This window comes from Nicotiana tabacum, chromosome 3 (assembly GCF_000715075.1).
Source record: "Nicotiana tabacum cultivar K326 chromosome 3, ASM71507v2, whole genome shotgun sequence".
NCBI classification, from domain to species: Eukaryota; Viridiplantae; Streptophyta; class Magnoliopsida; order Solanales; family Solanaceae; genus Nicotiana; species Nicotiana tabacum.
In genome coordinates this window covers 19,818,149-19,824,525 of record NC_134082.1, presented here as the reverse complement: position 1 = coordinate 19,824,525, position 6,377 = coordinate 19,818,149, and the positions used below count along the sequence as shown (strand labels likewise).

Here is a 6,377-nt window from a genome sequence, read left to right as displayed (position 1 = left end):
TATAAAATCCAAAAAAGATGAAGGTACGTCATCATCTAATGTACCTACATACTCCTCAGTTATATCAGAGGATGCTAATGACAATTTTGAGACTTATAGTCAAAAAGAATCCAAAGAGTTAATAATTCTTTTGGAACAATCCGACCTTAAATGGAAGGATAATCCTTGGCAAATTATAGCAAGATACTTTGATACAGCTTCATACGCTACTCCTGCATACAAATACAGAATGCATTATGAGATTATACTCTCAACAACAGGATCTGCAGATATTCAGCATTTCTATCCTACTAATACTAGAAAAACTTATTTTTTTCGAAGATTATAATTAAGAAGGTTATACCTTCTGATGAATGGGGAATCAGCACACTCAAGGATCGTAAATATACACATCCAGACCAAAAGATTTCGGTCAAATTCAATTATTGGGATTATGTCGAAAGTTTTAATAAAACTTTTTTATATGAAAATCCTACCAGAAAACATTCTTGGTTTATAAAACTTTGTCCTAATTTATTCGGACAAGAAATTCCAAATTGGTTATTCAAATGGTGGAAGTTATACGGACCATCATTAGATATTTTAAACCCTCTCTTCAATGGATTATATTCTCAATGGGTAGATATATCTCCCAAAATTATTTCTCTCCAAAAAGATCATATCTTTTATGACGGTATTGCTACCATGTATTTCTTTATTGAATTTTCTATTCCCTGGATTATGAAATGGAATGTACAGACCATGTAACGACCCGACCAGTCGTTTTGAGCTCTGTCACGTCATTCAGCAGTTTGAGGCCATAAGTGGCTTCATCTTAGGTATATTGACTTGTGTGTATGTTCAGAATTAAAATTCAGGAAGTTTGGAGTCAAATCTAAATGGAAATTCTCATTTTGAAAGCTTAAAATTGAAGAAATGAACTAGGATTGGAATTTTGAGTAAACGACCTTGGAATTGGGATCCGAAGGTTCTAGCAGGTTTGTATGATGATTTCGGACTTGGGCGTATGCCCGGATCAAGTTTTGGATAACCCGGGAGCGTTTTGGCGCCTATTGTGGAAGATAGCATTTTAGAAGAAATTGCATCAGTTTGGTTTAAAATGCATTTCAGTGTTATTGATGTCCGTTTGGGATTCCGAGACTGGGAGTAGCTCCGTATGGTGATTCTGGATTTGGGAGCATGATCGGAAGTGAATTCGGAGGTCCGTAGGTCATTTTGGAGCCGTTCGGCTAAAGATGGAAAATTGAAGGTTTTTGAGAAAATTTGGCCGGAAGTGGAAATTTTGATATCGGATTCGAAATGCAAATTTTATGGTTTGGATAGCTTCGTTAGGTTATTTGGGACTTAGAAGTGTGTCCGGAATATTTTTGTGTTGAAATATATGAATTATGGGGAAAATTTGAAAAGTTTTGATATTTAATATTGTTAAAGTTGACTTTGGTCAACATTTTTGGTAAACGGACCCGGACCCGTGATTTTTCGGTCTCGAAAGGTCCATAAAAACAATATGGGAGTTGAACGTGTTTTTGGAATCGAATTCCGAGGTCCCAGGCCCGAGAAATAAATTTTTTCGTGTTATTGTTTTCTGAAAATGTTTAAGGAAAATGAAAATGAAATTTGATCAGAAAGTAATGGTATCGGGCTCGTATTTTGGTTCCGACACCCGGTACAGGTCATATATGTTGGTTAAGCACTTCCTGTAAAGTTTGGTTACAAACGGACGTTGTTTGACGGGTTTCGGCCTTAAATTGGAAAATTTGAAAGTTTATGAAATTTGAAAGAATTCTTGGATTTAAGGCTCAAATCATTGATTTTGATGTTATTTTGGCGATTTGATCGCTCGAGCAAGTTTGTGTGATGTTTTAGAGTCAGTGTTCATATTTGGTTTGAAGCCCCGAGGGCTCGGGAGTGTTTCGGAGGTGTCTCGGAGTGATTTCGGACTTGGGAAAAATTGCAGAAAATTCTGTTGTGCCCAGAAAATTTTAGGTGCGAGTAGTCCAGTTTGGAAGCTCATATATTTTAATCTATAAGAAATCAGAAAAAGTACAAAACAGAAAAGTTGTAGCCCATACATTCTAGTTTTCAGAAGGTTAAACCATTCGCGATTTGGATATCATTTCAGAAAGTTATGATGGATCGAAAAGGGCTGCTGGAGCAATTTCGGCAGCATTTACGATGCATTTAGAAGCTCATATCTCGAGATATATAAAGAGTTATATGGTGTACAACCTATCAAATTAAAGATCTTTGAGTCTAGTTTCTAAATATTCAAACCGTTTGTTATTTGGATATTTATACAAGATGTTATGGGTGTTTAAACAGAAGGTGTCCGACAAGGAACAATTTTAATAGGATGTACAACTTGTATAGCACAAGTGCAAGGTACAACTCAACGAAGCACAGGCAGATTCTTTTATACACGGATTTAGCTCACTTTTCTTCATTTCTTCAAAGTATGGACGATTTTTGGGGAGCTTCAAGAGGGGATTTTTATCATCAATGTGAAGGTAAGTTATCCCCACCTATTTTGAGTCAAGTACATCAATTATGTATGGATTTGAGCATGAAAAATGTAGAAAAATTGAGGATCTAGGCCTAGGGATTTGAAAATAAGATTTGGTGATTTGAGGGGTCAAATGAACTCCGATTTTGGTAAATTTTAAATGTACGGACTCGTGGCGAGACGAGGAATCCGGTGATGTGACTTTCGTAATTTTTCGAGAAGTGGGCCCGGAGCTCGGTTTTTGCAAATTTCGTGATTTTCGATATTTTTCGAGTCTTTTCGATTGGGTTATATTCCCTTAGCCTATTGTAATATATTCCTTGTGGTTTTGGCAAGATTCGACGCGCGAGGAGGTCGATTCGAAAGGAAAGGGCATCGCGGAGTAGACTTTTGGCCGTCTTGAGGTGAGTAATAGATGTAAATGTTGTTCTGAGGGTTTGAAACCCCGGACTTTCATATCGTAACGCTATAGTGAGGCGTGACACGCACTCAATGGCGAGTGAGGGGTCGGATACTATTGGGGATTGTGACTTGGTCCATCCCGTGTGATGTTTATACTATACTGGTGATTGATACACATACTTCATTGATATTACTGGGCTTGATGCCATGTTTGGGGCCTTGTGCCGATTTGTAAAATCCTTCGAGGATTGATATTACTGCTTAGCATGATTTGCATATCATTTAATTTCAGTCCAAGGTTTTAAATGTTGTTTTGCAAACTCAGCCATAATTCTAAGTGTTGAAAACTTAAATGATATTTTTAAATGTATTCCGGGCTGGGAAATTCTGTTTTGTAAATGCCCAAGGGGATTATTATATTATTTTCTGGACTGATTATAAAGTGACTTGAAACAGTGGTAACAATGACACTGTGTGATATACTTGAAACAGTGGTAACAATGACACTGTGTGATATACTTGAAATAGTGGTAACAATGACACTGTGTGATATACTTGAAACAGTGGTAACAATAACACTGTGCGATATACTTGAAATAGTGGTAACAATGACACTGGATGATATACTTGAACAGTGGTAACAATGGCACTATATGATATAAATTGGTCAGGTAACAATGACTGACCAAGATATTGTGCTTGGGCTGTAGGAGCCCCTCTAGAGTCTGTACACACCCCCAGTGAGCGCCGTCGACGATAAATAAATATGGATGGCTCGGGCTGCACGCTGCAGTGGGTACTGGAATGTACCATCATATGCATTGCATTGCATTCATGTATTTGTATTTATACTGGTGTTTAACTGCTCAGTTCCATATGTTGCTGTATATTCGGATTGTAGCTTACTTTGTGTATTTACTGGATTTTCTTATCTTCGGACTGTAGTTACTTTTATTACTCACTGGGTTGGAGTACTCACTTTACTCCCTACACCTTGTGTACAGATCTAGGGTAGTCTCAGGCTCAGTAGATCTAGTTGATCAGCAGATCCAGCCTCTGGGAATTTCGAGGTAGCTGCACGGCGTTCGCAACCATTGATCTTCTCCCTCCTATCATATCTCTTTATTTCCGCATTATCGGACTTTGGATATACCGTGTATTAGGATGATATTCTGTATTCTAGAGGCTCAGATTCGTGGCACCGGATCCTAGTGAGATTATATTGTGTATTTTGTTAAAATCTTCAGTACTTTAATCTTGCTTAATTGATATTTCTTTTCGCTATTTTGGATAAATTGGGTTAAGTGTTGAATAATGGTCGGGCTTGCCTAGTAGTGTGTTGGGCGCCATCACGACCGGGATTTGGGTCGTGACAGACCGGTTATACTAGTGAAGGCATTCCTTGCCTTAACAGAATTTTCTATCATAAGTTCTGGTCCAAATTGCTTCAGTCAAACCAACAAGAAAAGTTATATGGTAAAGAATTAATACAATAGAAACAGGCCAAAATAGAGGCTTATTCACAGATCGATCATACAAAGGATGAAGAAGAAGATCTAAGTCATTTAGCAATTATCAGCGAGAGACTCCAAATGAAGAAGGGAGTTGTTTCACAGAAAGAAATCCTTGCTTCATATTTTGAAGAAATAAAAAACGATTTAGCAAAAAATCTTGGTACTAGTATTGGAGATGATATCTCTATGGTTTCTATTGGCAGTACTTCAAATGAAGATGTGTGTTTAGCCGGAGAAGCCCAAAATCAATCAGATACAGAGGAGGTTAGTGATACAGAAATTGAAGACTTCATCAACAAATTGAAAGAAAGTGTAGAAGCATCTTCTGCAAAGAAAAACGATAAAGGAAAAGATAAAGCATAAAGAAATGGAAGGCCCCACCAATTGATTATTGGGGTAAAAAAAACGGAAGACTTTTATAAAGTAATAGGTCCCCAGACAACTTTAATACAGTAAGGGGTCCCTCCATTATCGGAAGGAATCTACTTTATAAAAGTAGTTTATCTGATTCTAATAATGTAGTTTTTCTTTTGGCCACGTTTTAATTATTTTGTCGGCCACTTTTACTTTTTCATTTTGTTTGTTTGTAGGCAGATCCATTATATAAGGATCACTCTTCTTTAGTTAGAGGCAGGCTTTAGCCAACATTAGCTCTGCCTTCTCTCTAGTTTCTTTATTCACCTATAAAAATCCCCTTTGTAATATTTTCATTCTGAAATAAAATCAAAAAGGTCACTTGGCCACAACTCAGGGTCTCGGTGCTGGTACTGTTCTGCTCCCTCCCTCCTCCATTTATACGATATTGTTAACCTAACTGACAAGCTAAACAAGTAAGTGTTAGACTTGGTTCTCAATGGTTATTTGCTATTCATGTTTATGGTAGTTAGGAGTCTACTGTATCAAACCCGATGGGGTTTTTGGTTAAGGATTATATAGACCAGGCAGTTACTAGTCTCGACAGTAAACCTTGGTTAGTCCCAAGCTAATCGGTGATGTTCGTTAACCCATTTAGGCAGGTGGTCGTTGAAGGGTTATGAAGAGCATCGTGGTTTAAGGTTTCCCTAGAGATTAGTGTCTAGGCCAGGACTGGTGTCCTTGTAATTCAATTCCTAAGCCCTATTCGGAAGCGATCCGGTCCTTCCCTTGGTATCAGGGGAATTGAGAGTAGATATTAAAAATTGTCACCAGAATTGAGAGTAGATATTAAAGAATTTATGCTGAAGAATTGGATAGGGGCCGCACGAATGCAGGCCCCTGTTGTCCCAAATTATGACATAGATTTGGCCACTTGAGCCGATTTTAGGAGGGCACCCTAGTGGAGGTCACCAACATCGGCCATGGGTCATCTTGATCGCCCATAGATCCCGTCCAAGTATATATATATATATATATATATATATATTCGTTGTAGCTACTCGCCATACTTCAATACCCCTTCAGCTCTTTGTTTTTCTTTATGTTAGCTGATGAGGGATATCTTATATATATATATATATATACACACACACATTAAGCTAAATATCAATTGGTTTTCAAGTGCATACAATTTACCAATTCAGCAAACTTTATAGAATTATTCCATAATAAGGAATATGGATGAATGAACTGAGTTGATTGTTCAAAAACTTTCATAAAATGTCACACAAACACAAACAAATTTTGTTTGTTGAATTGCGCATCAAAGAAAAATCAAGCTAAGCTCATCAAGAAAGAATTTATGCTGAAGAATTGGGTAGGGGCTGCACGAATGCAGGCCCCCGCTGTCCCAAATTATGACATAGATTTGGCCACTTGAGCCGACCTTAGGAGGGCACCCCAGTGGAGGTCACCAACCTCGGCCATGGGTCGTCTTTACAGGATTGTGTGTGTGTGTGTGTGTGTGTGTGTGTGTGTGTGTATATATATATATATATATATATATATATATATATATATATATATATATATATATATATATA

At 37.5% G+C, this 6,377-nt stretch overlaps 1 pseudogene; it reads right to left on the bottom strand.

Annotated features, from left to right (window-relative positions):
- Positions 1-5,648: 5,648 nt before the first annotated feature.
- On the bottom strand, positions 5,649-5,799 carry LOC142179677 (U1 spliceosomal RNA; annotated as a pseudogene).
- Between the last annotated feature and the right edge of the window lie 578 nt (positions 5,800-6,377).